This window comes from Nesoenas mayeri, assembly GCF_963082525.1.
Source record: "Nesoenas mayeri genome assembly, chromosome: 22".
In the NCBI taxonomy this organism is placed as follows: Eukaryota; Metazoa; Chordata; class Aves; order Columbiformes; family Columbidae; genus Nesoenas; species Nesoenas mayeri.
In genome coordinates, this window is record NC_137572.1 from 7,171,008 (window position 1) to 7,194,470 (window position 23,463).

The 23,463-nt window shown below is 55.8% G+C and overlaps 2 protein-coding genes across 2 annotated transcripts in view; both read left to right on the forward strand.

The window, feature by feature from the left end:
- The window catches only part of USP28 (ubiquitin specific peptidase 28), a gene marked incomplete at both ends in the record, with an annotated part of 269,710 nt that overhangs the window by 43,479 nt on the left and 202,768 nt on the right, over positions 1-23,463 (forward strand). The gene's annotated exons all lie outside the window — the stretch shown is intronic.
- CADM1 (cell adhesion molecule 1) overlaps positions 1-23,463 on the forward strand; it is a gene marked incomplete at both ends in the record, with an annotated part of 94,602 nt that overhangs the window by 3,148 nt on the left and 67,991 nt on the right. The gene's annotated exons all lie outside the window — the stretch shown is intronic.

Consider the following 23,463-nt stretch of genomic DNA (forward strand, 5'->3'; position numbering starts at 1 on the left):
CCTGGTGTGTGACCAGAGGCGCTGCCGGTGGCCTCGGGGGTCGTTGTCCCCGCTCCGCCGTGCCAGGACTGGGACGGGGCTCTGCACCGAAATGGCTCCATTCCCTCGCCCCGTGCCTGGCCAGAGCGCAGTGCTTGGGTCAGCCTGGATGCGCTGTCTGTTTGCAGCGACCGTTTAAATGTTCCTGAGAGGACCTTTGCCAAAAAGAAAAATAATATGCTTCCTGCTACTCTATGCAGGCGTATTTTTCTGGATGTTTCTGTTTGATGCCAGTTTTTGCAGAGGTTGTTGCCATCCTTTGAGAAGGAGCTTTGCCAGCCGGTGCCCGCTGTGCTGTTGGGCAGCACGTGGCCGCGCTGCTGCGTCGCACCGGGGCTCCGTGTCCCCCGAGCGGGATCCAGGGCTGGGGCCCGGCCGGCCAGCACGTGCTTTGCAGTGGTTTAAGAGCACAAGCAAAACTGGACATGCCATCTGTATCTCTTCTGAGGAATGGGATGGATGCTACATGGAAAAACAACTTGTCTGTTCCTCCGGGGAGTATCGTGTGTTCTCTAGTGGTGCAAACCCACCAACACTAAATAAAGAGACTCTGTTTGGAAACCTGCAATGAAGGAGAGACCTTAGGTGGAATGTTGTAATTACGAGTGGTATGTACTTGTTTAAGTTTCATAAATCAGTTGCTTTCCCGGGGATTTAATTGCGCGCTGCAGCCGGCAGCTGTGCTGTGGTTGACGGGAGCTCCGCCGCAGCAGCTTTGAAGGTCGTCCAGCGCCGCCTTGGCCGCTCCGGCTCCGGGGGGAGCGCGGCTGGAAGAGGAGGGGTTTGCTCTGTGGCGGGCGTTTGCTGAAGGAAAACATCCCGAGGCTTCAGTCGGCGCGCTGGCGATCGAAGGGGCTGTGTGACACGGAGCACGTCGGAGCGCGGCGGCTGGTGCCGCAGCCACGGCCGCGTTTGGATGATCCGTGCTCTGACCCGAGGGCAGGGCGAGCCCCGGCTGCTCCGCAGCCCCTCAGCCCTTCTGGCCACGGTCACAGCCGTTCCGCGGCCTCGTGCGCCCATTTCCCCTTGGACCCCTTGGTTTTCCTGCTCTTGCCCGCGGGGCTCTCGCTGTGTGCGGCGTCGAGGGGACGCTGGGGATCCCCGCAGGGATGTGGTGCCGTAGGGGGTCTGGAAAACCCGACTTTCGGGTCACTCCCGTTCGCCCTTTCCAGATACATTATTGTGCACGATAAAAATAGACAAGGAGCAGCGATGGCTCGTTGTAATTGGTGCCGAACTCTTTCCATGTGGTCAGTGGCTTTTCTTGTATTTGAAACACGCGACTCGGTTGTGCCAGGAGCTTTTATTGGCCTGCGCGCCCGGTTATTCTAGATCAATGATGTCCCTTCGTGGGGCTGGGCCAGTGCTATTTTTACCCAATGGTTTGGTTTTAATTGATCACGCTCTTCTGTGGTTTAAGAACTTGAGTATTAAACCCATTCTGACCTTACTGAATTCTCAAGGTGAATCTATTACAAGACTTGAGACCCCATTAAGGCACCAGCATAAAGGATCAAAGTGACACTTAAGCACATCTCTTTGCTCGGAAATACGAAACTTTTGTGGGCTGTAGCTTCACTGGAAAAAATCTCTTTAGTTTTGATTTTCTGGGTATTTCTGTACTGCTGGAAACGCTGTCGGGTCCTCGGTGTTGTGCACCGGCCGCACGTGCAGCCGCTGCCTCTGGCAGCCTGGGGCCGGTTCCGCGTGGCTCGTCCTTTTGTGACAGCGCTGCCTGTTTTGGGGTCCTGCCCAAGGAGGTCCCTGTCGCCCCCTCCCCTCCGTGGCAGCGCCAGCCCAGGGCAGATATGGAGGAGCAAACATGGTCACATTTACAATCTCGGAGCTTGTGGAGGGGAAGTGTGGTGGTGTTCCCCGAGCCGCCGGCGGATCTGGCAGCGCCGGGCTCCCGTTCACAAAGATGCGCTCGTGCTGATCCCAAACACGATGCTCCTGTGAGCTCGCACCCCAGGTATCTCGGGATTTGCTGCAGAACGCACCTTTCTGCCAGAGCAGTGACAGTACTTAGAGATGTGAGTTTTCACGGGCAGCATGAGACCAGATTGGCACTGGGCAGGCTCCGGGAGCGCTGTGGCTGGATGTGTCCCTGGTGCCCCCAGCCCGTGGTGTGTCTGCCAGCACCACTGCGGGCGATGGCTCCGGCTGTGCCAGGGCTGATCCGGCTGTGCCAGGGCTGATCCGGCTGTGCCAGGGCTGATCCAGCTGTGCCGGAGCTGATCCGGCCGTGCGCTCACGTTGGGGTTGGACAAACCCAAGTTGCTGAAGCAACAGGACAAGCACAGAAATTTGTGTTGTCCCTGGAGGTAGGTTCTGAGGCTGCTCAGCTAATTCTAACTGGCTTTGTTGTCATGAAGACCTTAATTATTTGCACTTAAAGAACAGTTGGTCTGACTTAGGGTTTTTTTTTATTTGTATTCTGAGCTATTTTGCTTGAAAACGTGATTTGAGCTGTTTGTGCTCCTGTTACTTGCCTCTTTGGTATCTTTATCCGCATTAGCTGATGCGAACACGGGTTGTGAAACTGGAAGAGCTCGGTGGGAGCAGAGCCCCCCGCTTGCTTCCCCGCTGCTCCGAGATGAGACGCTGTTTTTAGCTGGCTGGAGCGCGGGCGCTGCGGGAGCTCTTCGTAACGGGAGCGCGTGCCGCGGTGCTGTGGGTGTCAGCAGCTCTTACGGCATTCGTGGATCGCTGCTCCTGCCGTGTTCGGTTAGGCTCCTGGATCAGCCGGTGCCGTCGCTGGCGCCGCGATCCCGAACGATGCCGTTCGTTGTTATCGTTTGGCGGTGACAGCTGCCCAGGCTCGTGGCGCTGGGGGCAGCGGGTGACAACCGTCAGAACCGGGGGGGCTTGTCAGGCAGCGAGCGGCTCTGCCAGCTGGAGGGCTGCTCGGGGGGTGCTCGGGGGTGCTCGGGGCACGCCAGGGCCGTTCGGAGCCACCCTGCCGAGGCAGGACCTGTGGAACCTGCTCCTTGTCCGGAGGTGCCATTGGAGATTCTTCTCGGTGTGATAAAACTGTGTAGTTTCTGCTTGGTCACGTAACTTTTCACTTCTGACCTTCACTTGCGAATGGCTCCGCGGCTGCCCAGGTGAGGGCGCGGGGCGCTGGACCACGACTGCCGCTTTCTGCTGCGTCACGGTTAGGGACCGTCTCTCTTCCTCCTCGCTCGGGTTCTGGTCTGAAGGGGCTCCAAAAGAGACATTGCTCATTAACCCTGTGGGCAGAACTGCTGAAAGTGGCTCCTGTGCTGCGGGGTTTGAGCTCCGTCCACATTAGCAGTTTCTCGTTCGACTTAAAGGTCTGATACTCTTAATCGTTCCATATAATCTCTAACAGAACTTACGTTTAATCAACTCTCCCCGAATCCATAACTGCCAGGTATCGCTGCTTCAGCATGTGAGGCGCAGCCGCATCTTGTCTGGGTGAGAGCGAAGATTAAAGCGAGATGGATGGGAGATTAACGCCGTTCCCTTCCCGCTCCCCCAGGACGAGGGAGCAACTCGGAGACAAGAAATACAGAGAATACTCGCAGGCAGATCGTTTATTGCTATATGGGAATATCCAGAGCCTTGCAAACAGAGGGTTTGTGGCAAACCACCGATGTGGCGGGGTTTTGGATGCTCGGCTCTGCGCTGCCTCCCTCCTGCGGGCTGCTGGGTGCGTGGGCTCTGCGGCTCTGGGTCCCACGCCGCATGGCTGTGGGAGCAGCGCCGAGGTGCCGTGGGGCAGAGAGAGCCGTGTGGGGTGCTTGTTCCTGTTTGGTTTGTGCTGAGGTCACGCAGGCCTATTGATCCCGTTCCTGTTGGAGATGGGGGAGGTTGTCCTTAGCCAGAGCTTGATAAACATGATTTCAGTGTTTCCTGTAGAATTGCCTTGTTTTTGAGTTTCTTGCAAGAATAAGTATTTTGTGGACACCTGTTGTATCTGCATTCAGCTGTTTCCTCTTCTGTGCCCCCTCTCCTTCCCGCCCCCACCCCGAAATCGCGCTGCTGTGTTGTGGCAGAGCGCTGCACACCCAGAGGGGCAGAGGAACGCGCTGGGCGCGCGGGTCCCAGGCTGGGAGTGCAGTGGGGTCTCCCGGGGGCTGCCGGGTGTGCGGACCCACACATCTCGGCCCCAGCCGCCCCTCGGAGCGGTCCCGCCGTGCCGGGGCCTCCTCCCCACGCTCTCCCATCGCTATAAATCCTGCCCTGGAGCGGGGACCAGCCTCGGTTATCCTGCGGTAAATAAGTAAGGATTAGTGAAGCTATTTTAAGCCTGGGCATCTGCCCGTGTTCCTGGGGAGGGCCCAGCGGAGCTGCTTTCTCTGCTCGGGATGAAGGGGTTTAGTGCTGGAATTAACGGGTGCGCGCGGCTCCGGAGTGTTGGTGGAACATGGTGGGGGCTGTTCCTGCTCCTGCTGGGTGTCACTGCCCAGAACTGCGCCGTGCGCTGCAAACTGCCCCCGAATTCACCGCGGACACCCCTGGAAACGCAGCTCTTGGCTGCGGAGAAAATGTGCTGTGACGTGGACTGGTGGCGATTAAAGGTGGAATCCAAAACTGCGAAAGTTTGGATAAGTCGGTGTGCTTGTTGTGCCAACATATCAAATTACCTACAGAATAACTTCTCCTTGCTCAGCTGATTTGTTCACGTCCGGGAGATGGTTTGCCTAAACCTCCCTAGAAGTTGCATTTGAATGAACCAGCTAAAGAGTAATTTCTGTCGGCTTAATAAGCGTCATAAAATGGTAAATCCTGGGGGGGGAAGCACCTGTGAAATTGGTGTCTTTTCATTTTAAATGGGTTCCTGGGATTTATAAGGAATTCAAACAGTGTAGAGCTCTGGGTGGGTGTTGAAGCAGCTTGTCCATATTTCTATGTGTGACGGGGTGCCCTGAATTCTGCTGCTGTGGGGTGACGGGGTGACCGGGGTGCCCTGAATTCTGCTGCTGTGGGGTGACGGGGTGACCGGGGTGCCCTGAATTCTGCTGCTGTGGGGTGACGGGGTGACCGGGGTGCCCTGAATTCTGCTGCTGTGGGGTGATGGGGTGCTCTGCAGCCCCTGCCCTGGTTTTGCTCCCTTGGCAGCTTCACCAGAGCCACCATCTGTATTTCTCACCGTGAGTGATGTGTTGTGCTCGGTCTCCTCTTGGAGTGGCTTTTCTCAGCCCTCATTTGTCCAGATTATCAGCATGCGGAGTAGAGCTGACTCGTATTTACATGATTTAGTTGTAAATATGGGAAGTGTTGATAGATATTGTTGTCATGAGTGCTCACGGCTCCTGGACGGATGGCCGGGTTTCCCGGGGAAGCGCAGGCTCCGTACGAGCGGCTCCGGGCACGGGCGCTCTCTGTGCTCACACCGCAGCCTCGCGGCGGCTGCAGCGCGTTGTTTAGCGCTGAAATGTTGTTGGGTATTGTCTGGCAACAACTGCGGTTCCGAGGCTGCAACGAAGCAAAAACAAAAGGTTCTTGTTCCTTTTTGTGTGTGTGTGTGAACAGATGCCGTTATGTGGAATAACTCTTTGGGGATGATGTGCATAGCAAACATCTGTAGGGCTGCACACGGGGGCTGCGGCGAGCGATGTCGATGTTGCCACTGGGGCTGGAGGAACAAATGCATTATTTGCTACTCGTTTCTTTTAATTGACTAATGTGCTCTGCATGAACTGCCGGTGTTTAGCGGATTGCTTCCAGAATGCTTTGCATACCTGCCTGGATCCCTTGCGTTTGTGAATGGGTGTTTGTGGGCAATGTATCTCAGAGCGCAGGAAGCCCAGATTTGGCAGATCCTCCCCCGGGGCTGCGGTGTGAGGAGCGGGGCGGCGGGCAGGTGTATCCGTGGTCACCGCGGTGTGAGGAGCGGGGCGGCGGGCGGGTGTATCCGTGGTCACCGCGGTGTGAGGAGCGGGGCGGCGGGCGGGTGTACCCGTGGTCACCGCGGTGTGAGGAGCGGGGCGGCAGTCGGGTGTATCCGTGGTCACCGCGATGTAGGAGCGGGGCGGCGGGCGGGTGTATCCGTGGTCACCGCGGTGTGAGGAGCGGGGCGGCGGGCGGGTGTATCCGTGGTCACCGCGGTGTGAGGAGCGGGGCGGCGGGCGGGTGTATCCGTGGTCACCGCGGTGTGAGGAGCGGGGCGGCAGTCGGGTGTATCCGTGGTCACCGCGATGTAGGAGCGGGGCGGTGGGCGGGTGTATCCGTGGTCACCGCGATGTAGGAGCGGGGCGGCGGGCGGGTGTATCCGTGGTCACCGCGGTGTGAGGAGCGGGGCGGCGGGCGGGTGTATCCGTGGTCACCGCGGTGTGAGGAGCAGGGTGGTGGGCGGGTGTATCCGTGGTCACTGTGATGTGATGAGCGGGACGGCAGGCAGGTGTACCTGTGTTTTGGGGCTGGGAGCACAGACCCACTGCGAGGAGCGTCTGTCCCTCCAGGCAGGGGGAACACTGGCTCGCTGGGTTTGGCGCACGGTGTATTTGCAGTTCGTTTGCCTTTCGGCCCCTCGATTCCGGAATGTTTTGCCTTCAAGGGTGAAAAACCAAGAAAACCCTTCAGTTGGGAGGTCAGGAGCGAAGGAGAACGGGAGCCCCGGGTAGTTAGTATGGGCAGTGCGAGCTTTGCGGAGTCACACATCCAGATGGATTACATGAGGAACTTGACATCTTGTTTAAAAACAAATCATTCATTATGTAGCGATGAATAATCAAGCATTACAGTTTCATCTCTGGAGGTTCCTTTTTTGGTTGGAATTTTGATAGTTCAGTAATTAAAAGCTGAAAGCTATTACACTGTCTACATGTTGATCAATTGGTAATTAAAAAGTTGATGATAGATATGGTATTTCATGGGACTGGTTTGTTACGATCAGATCTCCTTAGTGTGTTTTGAAAATTGTCATTTAACTTGGCACTTAAGCATTTTTCAATATTCATGGACTTTTTAACTTGAATGCTATAAATGCCTTTAAATTATCACGATTTGCATACGGTAATTTGAGATCCTAACGGATCGCAGGGTTTTAACGTGATCTGAGAGGCCGGGTTTCTCCCCGTGTGCTGCAGCGGGTTTGAGCTGGGTCCCCGTCCCGCTCCGTCTGCGTCTGGTGGCCAAGTGCGACTGGGAGGGACTCGGGCGCCGGGGCCTGGGGCTGCAACGGGCGCTGTGCTCCGCGCTCCCGCTGTCCCGCTCCTCCCGCTGTCCCGCTCCTCCCGCTGTCCCGCGCTCCTGCTCCTCTGGCCCATGAATATTTGAGGAGCCGGCGGGCCCGCCGAGCCCGTGCAGCTGCAGGAAGGCTGGAGATCAGTTTGATAACACAATCAGGGATAAAGCAGTCCAAAATGAAGGAGAGCTCTGTCGGTAATGGCCTCCGTGATGGAAGATTCATTGCTTCAGGAGTCTAATCTGAGATCAAAATGAAGCCCGAGCCTGATGCTCTTTGGAGCATAATGCAAGATTTACTGCTCTGCCACACTCCAGAGATTAAAAAATACCCAGCCCTCCGAACCACCTTCCTCCGCTTGCAAAACTCGGGGAAAAAACAAGGTATTTTTCTTCTTACAGGCAAAAAAGAGCAGGTTTAGCTGTGATTCTGCAGGGCGTGCAGGGTCCTGCTCTCGCTGACACGGCCCTGCTGCCGTGGGGCCGTGTGCGGTGGGGCTGTCGGTGGCTCTGTCGGTGGCTCTGGTGCCGATGCCGCGCCCGGCCCAGAGCGCGGGCTCGCCTGGCAAAGCCGGGCTTTGAAGGGCGCTCTGGCCTCGCGCACTTGTTGCTTCGTGACAGCTGGTTCCAGTAATTTGTTTTTATAGGGCAGTTTGTAGTAAATGAATAACACGTTGAATATTTTACTGAGATTTTAGGTTATCTAAAGAATACTTTCCGGTTTACTAATTGGTAGCTAATGCTGAGTACATTGATGTTGACATGAGCAAATGGATTTAAAATGGTTTTGAAGCGAGCCTCATTACAACACGCTCTAATTCAGTCAACAGGAGATGTCGGCTGATGCGGCCGCGCGCTCGGACCGGATTGCGGCAGGGCTGGAGCCGCAGGTCTGCGCTGGTCACGCTGCACGTGGCTGTTGGTGGGGCTCGTTATGTTCTGGATGACAAATGGGGTGACCTGCCATGGTTGGAAGGGGAGCGACGGCCGGCCCCGCCGCGCTCCTGCTCTGCCATGGTTGGAAGGGGAGTGATGGCCGGCCCCGCCGCGCTCCTGCTCTGCCATGGTTGGAAGGGGAGCGATGGCCGGCCCCGCCGCGCTCCTGCTCTGCCATGGTTGGAAGGGGAGCGATGGCCGGCCCCGCCGCGCTCCTGCTCTGCCATGGTTGGAAGGGGAGTGATGGCCAGCCCCGCCGTGCTCCTGCTCTGCCATGGTTGGAAGGGGAGTGATGGCCGGCCCCGCCGTGCTCCTGCTCTGCCATGGTTGGAAGGGGAGCGACGGCCGGCCCCGCCGCGCTCCTGCTCCGCTCTGCGGCGCCACCGGGCAGCCCTCCCTGTCCCTCCGGGTCCCGTCCTTGTAGGCAGGGGGAGATTTTTTTTAGGATCTGCCTTTTTTGGGCCTCACTTCAGGGAAATTCACTTCTCCTCTCTCCCCGAATCTTTGAGGATGTTGCTTTGCTGCCCTGCAAGTAGCTGAAGTTTTGCATTGACAAACCTGGGTTTGTTTAAATCTCTGGTTCTCGTTTCCTCCAGGCAAAGGGGGAAGTTGGTGCCTGCGCAGCATTAACCCTTTTCTGTACTGGGGGAAACAGCCTCTCCGGAGCTCAGGAAAGGAAGGCAAAACGCTTTGGAGACATGACTAACATATCAAATATGCACCATCTTGCATAAAGCCATTACGGGTGTAATGTAACGCTCTCTGAAGAGATTGGTGGCCGTCCGGGGGAGCGAGGAAGCAATCCTTTTCAGGAAGCTGTGCTGGAAGGATAGGTTTGCAAAGGAAAACTGAGGATGGTAAATATCCGCGGCAGCAGCCTGCTCAGGGCACGGCGCTAACGAGCGAGAGCTCTGCCTGTGCTAATTGGAGCAGGTTGGCTCTGGCCTGGGAACAATCTGCCTCAGCTCTGGTGTTTGGAAATATCAAAAGGTGCACAAAGTGGAGGGGAACTGTGAGACTGTTTGACCAAAGCAAACAAAAACCCCATGGCAAACAACAGCAAAACCCCAAAGCAAAAGCGATTCCCCCAAGTCCAAGCAGCAGGTTTGGAGGGGCCTTCGGCAGCGCCCCTCGGTTCCCAAGGCCGGTCTCTGCAGACACGCAGGGCGGAAGAGCTGCCGGGACGTAGAACCGCGTTCCCAGGCGGCAAGTGATTGTAAAGAGCGTTTCTGAGGGCTGAAAACCCCACTGAAAGCAGGCGGTGAGCATTTGGCTTCCCTGGTCGCGGTGGGTGCGCCAGGGCACTCGGACGGGGCCTGAGCCCCGCTGAGGTTCATTAGCATCTAAAACTAATAAATAGGAGCGTTATCCGTTTAGTGCATAATCCCTTCTGTAGGTGGCACATAGGCATCATCAAAGGACACTTGATGTATTACATTACCTGCGATATTTGGGGATATTTTTATTCTGCTCTGAAAGTAATCGGCAAGATCTGATCTGAAGAGACACAAAAGGTTGGCTGGGAGCAGACAAGAGCTGAGGCGCTGGATTGAATAGGAGCCGCATTGTGCGAGCTCTAACGCTCCTTTCCATTCATTACCGCAATTATAATTATGGAACCCAAAGTATTTAATTGGCCTCACAGACTCTTCACGCTGAATAGATTGCATTGTTACCGTTAAAAAAAAAATACCCTCTTATGCATTGCAAATACACGTACGTGTTGCTCTCTGGTTCTCAAGAGGTTTCTTTGTTTATATGATGAGTGATTAACTGAATTATGGATCTCTCCTATGTTGTGTCAAGCTGAAATCGAATGGAGGAAGAATTCTTCCCGTGCGCCAGGTGAAATTGGATAGAAGCTTTAAAAATATAGCTTCATGCATTAAAAACACCTATAGCCTCATGCATTAGACCCGCCAGGGCTGCCTTTGCTCCTGTGCGCTGCGTGAGGCGGGTGCATTGAATCACGAAGCAGGGCTGCGGGTCCCGTGGGATCCGGGCAGGGCTCGTTCTGGGTCTGGAGCAGGACGGCGCGGCAAGGCTCATTTCCCGCGTCGCCGCTCGGGCAGCGTTTGTTGTCCCTGCCCGATCCTCTCGTGTCCTGCAGGCGGGCGGAGGTGGGTCCCGCTTCCCATCCAAGCGGCTCTCCAAACGGAGCGCTCCGCTCCTCCTGAGTCGCCGTTTCTCCTTGTTGGCCGATGGTCGCCGAGGGGCCGAGGACGGAGCCGGCGTGCACAAAGATGCTGTGTGTGACACTTGGCAGAAGGACTCGAATTGGATTACGAGCTCCTATTCCAGCAAGTAAATGTCCGTGGTGTTTTTATAGCTTATCTCCATTCATGTCTGTTTGCAGGGCTCTGCCTGCCAAGCGCTAATGTAAACACTCTATTTTGAGACATCGCTCCATTTGCCTTCTGGAAATCCTTCTTTCCGAAGGTGGTGGTGAAGCTCCGCACACAGACCCGGCGCAGCGTGTCCCGTGGCACCGGGGCGGCTCCAGCCAAACCTGCTCCGCGCCGGCGCCGCGCCTGTGGGGATCGGCTCGGCGTTCGCAGGATCCGCGAGGATTGGGTCGGCTTTCTTCAGGGAATCTAGGAAATGATTTTACTGTATTGTTGCTTTGGCTGAAGAAAATCGTGTAGAAACATCACCTGAAACTTGGACCGAGAAGAGAAAATGAGCAAATGTTGTGTGTCCAGCCAAGCAGTTGATTATTTCGGTCCATAATACGTCGCACAATATTTTGGAATAAGTGGTGCGAACTCTGGGAAACGTGGCCTGGAAAATGTGTGAAGAATTACAGTGTTCAGTGAATGTGCAATCTGTGTAGTTCTTAGAGGGAACTTGGTGTTAAGCACTTAATATTTTGTGGTTCAGAGCTTTCTCGTGTTTATTTTGGGATGCTTTGTGATTGCAAAAAAACCCCTGTCAGTATTTCCCGTAGTTTGTTTCCTGCTGGGAGAGCGCAGCACAGGGATGGGAAGGCAGGGGCGCAGCCCGTGGAGCTGCTGCTGCACCCGCGTGGGAGCGACGTGGATCCTTCCTGGCGCAGGGAAATCCGCAGAAACGGGGCAGACCTGGCAGCAAATCCTGGCTGCTTTCTTCCCCTCCGTTTGCTCCAGTTCCCTGAAAACTTGTTGATGTATTAAGCGGTGTTGAACTACCTTGTTTGGCGCAGCTCTTGTTTAGAGGTGAGCGCCAGCGATGGGAATTACAGCCGTAAATCACCCGTTCGGATAACGAGGCTGGCCCAGGAAAGGCTCCGGGAATTCGTTTGGCAGGAAGAAGAGAACTGGTTGTTTCCTGGCACGGCCGCGGGTCGGGGGGAGGTGGAAGGTGCGGGACCGAGTTCCCACCCCGCGCGGAACCGCTGAACAGGGCGCCAGCTTGGGAACCCTGCGGGGCCGTGGGCTGGTGCCGGTGGGTGGGGCAGAGGGCTCTGGAGCAGCTCGTTCTGCTTTGAAAAATGGAATTTCACCCCATTGACCACAACAGGGGCGAGAGAGGGACACGGTAAAACCATCAAGTGACGTCAAGTTTGAGAACCTGTGTTGGCACCTTCTGAAATGTCGCTCCAGGACCCGTTTTCAGGTGGGATGTGGGGCCAGTGAAGAGGAAGGAGCAGATGTTCTTGTGTGGCATCCCTTGGGCAGTGGTGTCTGACACCTTGAGCGCGGGGTTTCAGACACTCCCCACGCGGGGGTGCTGAGGTGGCATTGGGGTGCTGAGGTGGTGTTGGGAGTGCTGGGGGGCAGTGGAATTGGGAGTGCTGGGGGGCAGTGGCATTGGGTGTGCTGAGGTGGCATCGGGGGTAGTGGGGGGGCAGTGGCATTGGGGGCACTGATGTGGCATCAGGGTGCTGGGGCAGTGGCCTCGCTCCGCTCGCGGTGCCCATCGCCCTAGGGCTGCGTGGAGGGGTTTGTGCGGGTTGGCAAAGCAGCGGTTTCTGCGGCACAGCTGTGATTTGGAGCCTGGCACAGCCTCTTGTCGCTGGGAGCATTGATGCCGTGCGCAGGCTTAAGCGTTATCAGCCTTTGCCAGTTGCTCTCAGTGTTTTCCTTAGAAAGCAACACCGATCATCGCTTCAGGACGCTCTAATGCTCACCCAAGTGTTTGGATCTGAGTGTTCTTGTCCCCTGTGTCACATCATCTGGCGATGCGGGATTTCCACGTCTTTAAGGTTATTTCCGATTGCGTGCGTTGCAGATGACGTGATGTTTGTGCGGGTCCTTCGGGGCGGCTGTGTCACCGTGGGACACCCTGACCAAGCTGTGCGTTCTGTCCTGGGGCCGCGGTTCCAGCCGTGGGGAGGGGACGATGGTTCGTGGGCAGTTACCCCGTGCTCTTGGCACCCCTTGAATCTGATGCTGTGGGAGCAACGTTCTGCGTGAATGATAAATGCGTGGATAAGCCCCCCCCCAGAATAAACAAGGGATTTCTGTGTGTAATGGCACTGCGGTGAATGGGAAACTACAGCTAATTGCAGGCTGCATTATTTCAGTGGTTTGCAGTGCAGTTCACACCTGATTCTGTTTTCCAGTCCCACTGTTACTCTTGGCAGTTCTGGGTTCAGGATTATTATATCTACAATACCCAAAGCTGCTGAAATTGCTGTTTAAGAGAAAGCCCTGGTATGAAGTTGTAGGAGGATTGTTAAAATATGTGCACTTTTCAATAAAGGTATCTTGCAGGTTTATTTCAGTGCGTCGCATTCAGCTTAGTGTGTGTTAGTCCGCGGTGCCAGGGAGCGCTGTTGGTAGCGTCGCGTGGAAGGTGCCGATGCGCTGGCCCTTGAAAAATGGTCAAAGCGCCTGCGAGGTGAATATCAGTTATAAACCGGCTTCTAAAACCGGGCAGGCGTCAAAGGTGGCGGTTTTGGAGTAAAGTTCGCTTCCTTTTAAAAATCCATCCGAACAAATGAAACTCTTCCTGGTGTGAGCACGTGAGGGGGCTGCGTGTGGAACCGCGGGTGGGACGGGGACGCGAGCCGCGGCGATGCCGCCCTGGCCACGGCGCCTGTCCCAGCGCCCTCCGCAGCCATGGACCACGAGAGCTCGGCAAGCGCCGTTCAGGATAACGCGATTTGCTGGAGAAGCCTGTATTTTCAGGATGTTGACTACAGAGGCCTAAAATGATGTGAACAATTTGCCACCCTCGACAAGAAAAAAATGTATCTCTGGTTACATTTGATGCTAAAAGCAATCTTTTAATAGAGCTCTTCCTTAAAAGCTCGAGCGCCGCAATGACAGCGGCTTTGCCGTAAATCAGCGCCGATCGCTCCATTCTGCGCGGGCTGGCGCTTCCTTTGCCTCGGCCGCAGCTCTGCCCTGGCTCAGCTCACTCGTCCCCCTCTTTCCTTTGGGGCACGCGCTCCCTGCTGAAGTCAGCCCTGACCGCCTCTGTTTCTGGGCTGGGCGGTAGCAGGAGCTTTGGCTCCATGCGGCACCACGAGACCCGCGGGCACATCGTCCCCATGTGGCGCCTCCAGCCATGCCGGGACCCGCGGCTCGGTGGGTTTTGTCAGGGCAGGCACGCTGGGATCGCAGGGACCTGCCGCGACAGCAGGCGCGCTCAGAGCCGTCTGCTTGGCAATCAAAGGCATTAATAGCGGTTTTTGTTGACCACCTGTTCGGGGGGAGGTTTTTAATTACCTTTTTGGTTGCTGGCCAGCGTGATAATGCCTGTACATGTTTCTTTGCCTCTATTTGGTTCCCCCAGCTTGAACACAAAGCGAGCATTAAATTGCCTTTTCAGAAGTGCCGCAGCCTGTGCGAGGGGTGGTGGCTTCTCCCCTATCTCGGTTGTATCTCGCAACCTGGGGTGCCAGGAACCTGAATTTCAAGGGAAAAAGCTCAGAAAAGGCTTCGGGAGCCGTTGGCAGCGCCGATGCTGTTATTCAGCGAGCGTATGTTCCAGAGGTGGCCGGGGAACCGGAGGAACTGGGAGAGAAGAGCACTGGTGCCCGGGAGGCGATGGAGCCCCGTTCGCAGGAGCCGTCAGAGCCGTGTTTGCGGTGCGGACAGCAGCGCTCTGCCGTTCCCAGAGCACGGTGAAGGATTCCTGTTTGCACAGAGCTTTGGGTATGTCAGGCTTTATGTAAATAGCAGTTATGGCTTTTTTATTAATTCCCTCCCCGCTCGGTCAATAACCCGCGCTGTGTACACGCGACGCAAGCGGTGCTGGTCGGGGGAAGGCAGTTTTTGGCTCCTCTGCACTCTGTTTGTGTGTCTCTAACGACGGGCTCACTGGAAGAAGTCTATGGGGAGGTTGGGTGTGTAGGGCCGTGTTCAGTGTTTTACTGCTGAGACTGGGAACTCGTCTCCAAAACTTTGTGTTGTGCCTAAAACTGCGGAGGGTGGGAACTGACTCTTTGCCAGTTACTCACTTAAACTGAAGGGATCTTCGCTTTCAAATTACTTATCTGGAGTGCTGGCAGGCTCGTCAGTCCAAGGGACTGTTCCAACACTGTCAATCTCAGACGTAATCCTATTAAAATAACGGAGTGTTTCAGGGTAGAGAATCCCCGTGCTCTGTGCGCAGCTGTGGGGCACGAGGGGAGTTCGGGCTCCTTCAGGGCTGTCTGGGGTTCGGTTTGGGGGCTGTTATCTGGGATTTGCAGCTGGAATGGCGGGAGGGCCGGCCCCGGCAGCCCCGCTGTGCCCGGGCGCTCCCGCCTTGCGCGCTCGGTGCTGCGAGCCCGTCGCGGTGTCTTCTGTCCTTCTGATCCTCGCAGGACGTTTCGTTTTGGGCAGGTCCCGGCAGTGCCGCGGTTCTTCCCCAGCTGAGGGACCGATGAGTCGCGGGGTTTGTGGTGCTGGAGCGCTGGGGCCGGCGGCCGCTCCTGGTGGTGACGCTGCCGCGGGGCCCCGGCACATCAAAGCGCAGCCGCTGCCGCTTCTGGAGAGAAGACGCTCTCCAGTTTGCCTTTTGATAATCTTCAAATGCAGGCATGACCTGAATTTACAACACGGGCAAAGAAAGCGAGAGGAGAAATCTCGCTGAAAGCTTTTAAGGTGCCTTTGACAGCAGTAAAGTAGAGAAAATGAGCACGAGTTCTTCTCTGTCCCCTTTGCTGTTGTAGGTCAGTTCGGGGGAAATCTGAGCAAATCAGGGAACTTCAAAACCAGCCGGCAGCCCAATCGCTTCCACCCGCTCACCAGAAACGCTCCCGCAGGCCTCAGACTCCATTTGGCCGGTTCACGTGAAAACCACCTTTGCGTAACTCACTGCAAAGAGGATGCGGGTTCTCTGGGCTTGGGAGAGTAAACGCGTTTATTTTGGTTTGCAGAAGCTTTCCACGGTGCGGTGCTGCGGCAAAGCGCTGCCCTTGTTCTCATCATCCTGCGCTGGGCTGGTTTCTGGCGTGTGGTTCTTGGTGGAGTGGAGCAGGATCAGCAGCCCAGACTAGCTAAGCCCTAGCGGGGGTTTAGCCAGGCCGGGCCCCATCGGAGCCTCGTTTGGGCTGCCGGCCCCGCTCCCGGTGCCCCTGTGCGCCCGTGCCGCGCGGGGCAACGTGTGCTGGTTGAAATAGCGGCCGCGCGCTGCGGCAGGCGGGGAACCGCGCGTTGCGGTGGCGGCTGTGGGCGTGCGGTTGGGTGGTGCCGCGGGGGTTTTACAGCCAGATGCAGCTCAGTGCATTTTCTCGTCCCTGTGTACGTTTTCGAGGCCAGCCCAGCAGCTGTGTCTGATGAACGGTGCTTTGAAGGCTGCCTTCAGGTGTCCGGCAGTTTTGGCTTGAAATGTTTATTTGCTCGAATCATTACTTTAGTTTGATCCACTTGGGTCTGGCCGGTGATAGGTGTCAGCTGTTGTGGTAGCTGCCTTGCGCATTACGCGTGAAATGGTGTTGGTCATAGGGATATGAAGGAATAAACGAAGCTCTCCAAATTGCTCTGAATTGAAGTGTTTATTGAGAACTTGTGGGACCAGAGCTTTGTGGGTTTGAAATGGCTGGGAGCGGCAGGTCTGTGCTGGGAAATGCCCTTTGCGGGAGGTTTCACCGTTGTGCTCCGGAACAGCAGATCCTGGGGCTCCCTGGACCAGGACTGGGCGCAGTTAAACCAGACCCGGTTATGGACCCACCCGCAGGCTGCAGGCGGTGCTGGGCTCAAATACCCGTCTAATTGGTTTTCCTTGATTAATAACGCGTAAGTGAAGTATCAGTCAAGGTTTTTACGACAAGGAAGCAACTTTAAAACATTACATTTATTTTACCTCGGGAGAACTTAATTAGCTGTCAACAGCACAACACATGAACGGTGACTTTTGAATGGAATTATGAAATCCCTGCTCCTGAGGCATTTTTCTCCCGCCTTCCGAGGCAGGGGGAAGCACAACAGATTTGTTTAGATAGAAGCAAAGTAATTTTAGGAGAATGCTTTTGCCTGTGCAGTTTCCCTGTATTAATTACAGAAGCTCACAGCCCTTCGCTCCCTTTCAAATAAGAAGCAACTCGCACAAAGAGGTTATTAAATCAGGTTGGAAATGCACTCCAAGCAAATCTGGGATTGTGGTCTTGCGGTTCTCCGTTTAATGGGCTAATTTCTCCAGCGATTGAACTTCCATCATTCAGCTCGATACCACGGTAATTTACTTGTTTTGCAAATGCAATAAATAAGCACAGCCAGCAAATCACCGGTTTGGAGCCGGTGCTGCCGATGGGTGATGGACGTGGCCGTCGGGATCACCGCGAGGAGCGCGCGGGTGTCCCCGGTTCTGGTGGCGTTGGTGAGACTGTGCCGGGACCGGCTGTTGAACACAACCGCTGGTTCACCCAGCGCCGTCTCGTGGCAGAGTTCGGTGTGTTAGCCCGACGAAGCCTCCACACCTGGATTTCCAGGACCAGCTTGTTGCTTCATGGGTTTTTCCCTCGAATTCTTCTCATAATAACCTGAAATATGGCAAAGCAAACCCAGACTGAAAGCCCCGTTGGGAATGGGAATAGCTGCGGCTCCTTGGGGACTCCGGTGTGTGCCCACCTCAATAATCAAACCTCCAGCTGAACGCGTGCAGGGTTTGTTCCAAGAGCCTTGGAAAAGTGGGTAATTGTAGGTACAGAAAAGATCTGCAGGTCGTTGTTAAACTCTCCTGCGGTGCTCTGTTAAGCTCTGTGAAGCTCTGTTGAGCTTGGCCTTGGTGACCTGGCTCTCCTTGGGGGATCAGGCAGAGCGGGAGCCCCAGAGCTGGTCCTGGGGGCTCCCGGGGGCGCTCGGCGGGTCTGGAGGGACGCGTTGTTCACGGTGCGCTGGGAAAGCGCTGCCAGGCTGTGAAACTGTCTCAGCCGCAACCAAGTTGCGAGATTAAGTGTCAACAAACTTATAAAAGGAAATGAATAGGCGGGGAGGGTTCCCGGGCCCAGCGGCAGCTCCGGCCAGTGCCACTGAAAACCCCATTTGTTCATCTGCTGCTTTACTGTCTGTGCCAGTTCTGAATCTGTAAAGTTAGTGTGTCGTGGGTAGAACGGGTAACGACGTGTTGTTAAGTGACCGCAGAAGTCTGTAATAGACGTTTGTCCTCCCTGCCACTTGTTCCCGGTGGCTCTTTCGGTGACTGTGGGCGCGTGGAGCCGGAGCCCTGAACGTGAGCTCTGTTGTTACCGATGGAGGAGCTGGCGGGGATGGATCCTCCTCAGCCCGCCCGGCGCCGGGGCCACGCGGGAGCGAACAAAAGGCCTTTGTGGCTGAAGCTCTGACACGCAGCACGGAGCTGTTTCTCCAGGGTCAGCGGTCGCCTCGGACCCGGTTGCGGTTCCGGTGACACGGAGGAGCGGGCCGCGCTCCCGCAGCTCTGTGGCCGCTGTGACAAACCGTTCCGGGTTTGGCAGGTGCGAGGCAATCGTGAGCTGTATCCTGACGCCACTTTGGGGCTCAGGAAGGTGTTTTTGTAGCAGATGGAGCTATTAGTTCGCTGTGCTATCTTGAAGAATTGCTTTCCCAGGTAATCAGCTCTGCTCATTTAGGATGTCGTTTCCCCACCTCGATATGTCAGCCGAGGAAGCAGGAATGATTAATCACTGCGGCTTGGACACTGCGCGAGAATAACTGCGCGGAGGGAGCCGTTGCGCCGAGCACCAATGCCACGGGGACTTTAAAGTGCTCTGATGCAAAGCAAACAAGATGGAAAAGATGAGCGCGGTGCCGCCTGACGCTGCGTGGCAGCCCGCGGAGTTTCTGTGGCAACCCCGCATTTGCAATTCATGGGCAGCCCCGAGCGAGACCAAACTTGGGAGCCGTGGTCGTGGTGCGGTCAGCATTAGCTCCTGGTCCAGCCACGGGCTTTGGATACGGGAGGCTGCCTTGGGTGGGCAGAGCGACGGAAACACTGCAAGAGACACACATTTTTATTCCTCTTGGGTTAAAGGCTGAAAATGCGTCTTGTTTTTCCATTTACTGATTTTCTTGAATTGCCAACAAAGATGTTAATCCTCTTTTTTTTTAATTATTATTTTCCTCTGTCAGGCCTCAGGCTTAAGCCTTTCGGTGATCGCCTCTGTATTCTATTTTCACCCCTTTGGAAACAACTTGAAATACTTTGCAAGACTTAGTGTTATCACGTACCCTGCAAACAGAAGGTGCCAAATGGGGCAGCCGGGGCTTTGCCATACGAAAGGGCATCGGCTCCCGCGTGTTTATCCATCTGATGGAACCGCCTCATCCTGTGCACATGTACAAGCAGGCGGGGCGGGGGGCTGTGTCCTGGTGGAGGTGCTGGGTGGGGCGGGGGGCTGTGTCCTGATGGAGGTGCTGGATGGGGCGGGGGGGCTGTGTCCTGATGGAGATGCTGGATGGGGCGGGGGGGCTGTGTCCTGATGGAGGTGCTGGATGGGGCGGGGGGCTGTGTCCTGATGGAGGTGCTGGATGGGGCGGGGGGGCTGTGTCCTGATGGAGATGCTGGATGGGGCGGGGGGGCTGTGTCCTGGTGGAGGTGCTGGATGGGGCGGGGGGCTGTGTCCTGATGGAGATGCTGGTGCTGCGAGTGCGCAAACCTGGAGCTCCCGGGAGGACCAAAGGGGAGCGCAGTGAGGACATGGACCTGTGAGCACCTCGGTGCGCCCGTCCCGTGCCGCCTGCCTGTCCCGTCCCTGCTCCCCAAAGCCGCGCTGTTTGTTGTCAACGCAGCCCGTGCCTGTAGCTAAATTTTGAAGTTAATTGCCTGGGTGCAGACTGAAGGGAGGCAAAGTGTTAGGAGGAGATAGCTGCGGATAGAGAGGCTGAGAGAATCACCTCGGGGCATCTGTCTGAGAGCAGGCATGTAAAAATATTAATTTTTGAACTGTTGACTTCAAATGGCTTGTGGAAAAGTGTTTAAGTATTTTTTTTTTCTACCAGATTTGATCTTTGGAGTCACAAGCCCTTTTTGTGGTTGGCAGGGCTCCTGTAACAGATTTCTTTTCAAACGGTCTCTGAAGTTGTCGAGTACACGGGTATGAAAGTGCTTGATGGCAGCCGCGCGGTTCGCTCGGGCGGCAGCGCCGGGCAGGTTGTTTCGGTGGGCAGGGCTGGCGTTGTGCAGCTCTGCTCCCGGCGCTGGCGGGTTTGGCGTGGGGCGCGTGGGGTGCGGGTGGGGAGACCTGGGGCAGCTTTCTGGAGACCGGACACTTTCCTGAAGTACAAAATAATTCCCGGGGCGCAGGCCTGGTTGTTGGCAACGTTTCCGTGTCAGCCTCAATAACGTGTCTGTGCCCCCATCTGCTGTCACGGTGACGGCCGCGTTTCTTGGCTCCCAGCCCTGGTGTTTTGGCTGAGCCGGAGCATCGTGCGGCACAGCCGCGCCGGCCCATCCGCCTCCGCGCTCCGAGCCGCCCAGACACAAACCGAGGGAGCCTGCTGCCGAGAGGGACGCGGGAGGCGTGGGGGCGAGGTATAAATGATGGAGAGAAGCGAATCACTGGCAGTTATCTCTAAATGTCAGGCTGTGATGCGGGTGCCCTTCCCGAACCAGGAGCAGTATGTGCTCCATATGCCCATGTCAGGAATACAAGGCGGTGTGTCTGTGCATGGTGACCCGTGGGGTCCCCTGGCCGCGGGGTCCCGTCCTCAGCGCCGTCCTGCGTGTCCACGTTGAGCGCGGTTTTGCTGAGCGTGGTTTTGCCGGGGCGCGGGGTTGGGAGCAGAGCTGTGCTGGGCGCTGGGCTTCGCGGTGCAGCGTACCTTTAATGTGAACTGACACTTGTCAAAATAAATGAGCGAGATTTTTATTGCATGTTCACTCGCTTGTAAAATTTGCTAGTCTGCAGTGGCTCTTAATCATTGATGTGAATTAGCCAGGCTCTCCTGTAGTTTAATTACTGGTATGTCATGTTTAAATTCTCCCTTGATGAAGTAACGGTTAGATTATACGCGCAGTTTCGTAACAGGTAACGGGCACAACACAAACACAGGAGGCTGTCGGAGGGTCCTCGTTCCACGTTCGCAGCCTCGCAAGGCTCCGTTATTTTGTTCAGCAAAAGCAGGAATGGTTTGTATTGTTTCACACCTCTTTGCTCCTGGGATTAACGGGAAGATGGGCAAGGACTGACCAAAGATGGGCTGGAAAGGAGTTTATTTCTCGGCTGTTGCAGCTTTGCAGTACCTGAGAGCGCCTGCAAACGCTGCTCATGCTTGGTGCGGTTCTCAGAAGGTGCCAGAGCTGCGGTGTTTCACCAGCGTGGCAGGTGGAGCAGTGGATAACGTGAGCTGGACCTGACGCCGGTGACGTGCTCCTGCAGATCTGTGGTGCAGCGGCGCCTGCCCCCCGCGCTCACCGGCCACCGGCACCCGCGGCGCCGGGCCCAGCCGGCTCGCCCTCGGGGGACCGCGCGTCAGCCTGGAGTCTCAGCTGCCGAGGAGCCCGGGCCGAGTCTGACCGTGTGTTGTTGAGGGGGCGAGTGAGCGCTGTTGGGCTCCTAGAAACCCGATTGGAGAGACCGGCAAGTTTCCTCTCGGCCCTGGAAGCGCGTTGAGACAGTCAGCCTCTCCAGATGTTCGGTACAGCTGTTGCCTTTACAATAGAGATTTCAGAATTACATACCTGAATACAAAGCGCAAGCTCATTCTGCCACCTCTTATCGGGAATTCTCTGTTTACCTCGGTAACGCGGCTCCTAAGTAGCCGCACTCGGTAATGAGTAGGTGCGATGAGACAAGATGCGCAGAGGTTGTAATTGCAGAGGAGATAACGTTTAAGAAGTGAGAAATTGAGGGTGCTTTCCATATGGAATAACATGTAATCAGCCTTTTAAACCCAAGGACTGGCTGGCTGCTGCTCCTGCGCTGGCCCGAGGAGGGTTCGGCTGCCCCGCGCTGGGGACCCGGCAGCGCCGCCTCAATTAGAGCTGACGAATTATTGATAATTAGCGCTGCTTTTTGTTTTACCATTACAAAACGGCGAATTTATAAAAGCCAATTTATTTTTATCTTTGGCCCCGGGAGCTCCAAGGCAGTTGTGCTTATTCCTAATTGCTTGTTTTATGGGGGAGCATTAAGCTGTAATGTGAACGGCGGCGCGAGGGGCCGGGCCGGAGCCGCCGCGGTGTTCCGGCGGCACGGGGGAAACTGGGATCGCCTAATACTTCACAAATTCCAAATTTTATTAAGTTTAACAATGTGACCATTTCCAACCGTTCTATGACTAAATATAGTAATGAAATTTTATTTGAAGTCAGGAACATTATCCAGATATGACTTGATGTGTATAAGATACTGCACATCAGCGGAGTGGTACAGATTGTGTTAAATGGGCCTGAAATAATCTCCAGGAAAGAAAATCGTTTTCCATTCTTCTTGACACAAAGTGTTTGTCACAGATACGCATTCTTATCCACGTCTTGTTAGTGAAATCATTATACTTTTCATTACAACTTTTATGTAAATACGCCGGTTTCCCTTGATTAGTTTTACGTGAATAAGCTGTAATTCCAGGCTGACGTGCTATTAATGTGCAACAATTAGCTGTGTAATCGCAGCGTGACAGAGCTCGGCCGGTCGGTTCTCGGTCGTCCTCCTCCTGCCCAGCAGAACAGGACACGCGCAGCTTTGAAGTCGGGTCAAGGGAACTTTTTACCCAGGCAGCTTCTCATATCCACTCAAAATCGTGTTCATCCCTGTGCGTGTGGCTCGGGATGGCACAGCGGGACTTTTCCTCTCTCTTTGGGAGCCGCGTCCCGGCTCCGTCCCGCCGGTCCCAGAGCTCCGGCCACCGGGGCCGTGATGCGGGAGCACAGCTCGCTGTCTGCGCTCCAGCGCCCAGTTACCCGGGGGAGGAATTAGAGCAGACCGTTTCCTTCGGGCGCAGTGAAGTTCATACTCCGAGTGTTAACGTCGTAGGATTTTTCGTGCAATCCCTGTGCTAACGTGTGTAGGTGTAAATGACAAGACCTCAGGGGTTGTTTCGGAGTCTCTGAGCCCGTGCTGTGCTCCGGGGCCGCGCGTGGCTGCAGCAGCTCGGCCACGGCTCTCGCTGGCTGGTTTGCGAAGGGCAGAGGCAGGAGGGCTCGCCACCCGCCACCAGAACCCGCGCCCCCGTGGCCGTCGCTGCCCCCGGGCCGTGTCGTGGTGTCGCACTGTCCTGGCGCGTCCCCGAGGAGCCGCACACGCGGTTCCCTCGCGGCACCGCGCGCTGGGCGTGCTGCAGTGTTGCGGTTCTGTATTGCAGAGTAAACACGCCGAATTAAACTTCTCTTTTCCAGGTTTTTGTATCTTAGCCGCTACGTTTGTGCTAATCTTGTGTTTTCCCCGTTTTCTTTAGGTAAGTGAGCACGTTCAGACACATCATTTGCATGATGACCTTCTGCACCGGGGAGCTGCCGAGCGCGGACGCTGGAAATCGTAAGATGTGTGTTGGGTCAGTGAGGATGGGGGAAGGGCCACTGAAAACACCTGAAAAAACACGGGAGCAGGTTTCGGGGACGGGCCGTGTGGGTGAGGAAAGGACTCGGCGCTCGCCGCCAGCGCTGCGCTCAGCACCCGTGCGTCCTCTCCTGCGCTGTCGTTCTGTGCCCGCGTTGCTGGGCCGTGTTCCCCAGCGCCGCTGAGAGGGCAGCGTCTAAATACAGCGCAGCCCTTGGCCTGGGAGCGTCCTCCTGCTCAGTGTTGGAGGGGAGCGCGAGGTGGGAGACAGGAGGGGCTTTTAAATAGCGCTTAATCTAGAACTAAACGCACAGGCGTGCCTGGAGAAAATGAGATCTCTCTGATCGCATTCTCTGAATACTTTTTGTCTTATCTAATAAGAAAAGCGAGTAGAGGGAATTATGTGCTGGAAGGGGAGTTTTAGTACAACAGATATGCAAAGGGGAAGGTATCTCTAGTGGATAAAGAGCATGGGCTGGCGAGTGGCTGTTTTTGGACGGGGTGCG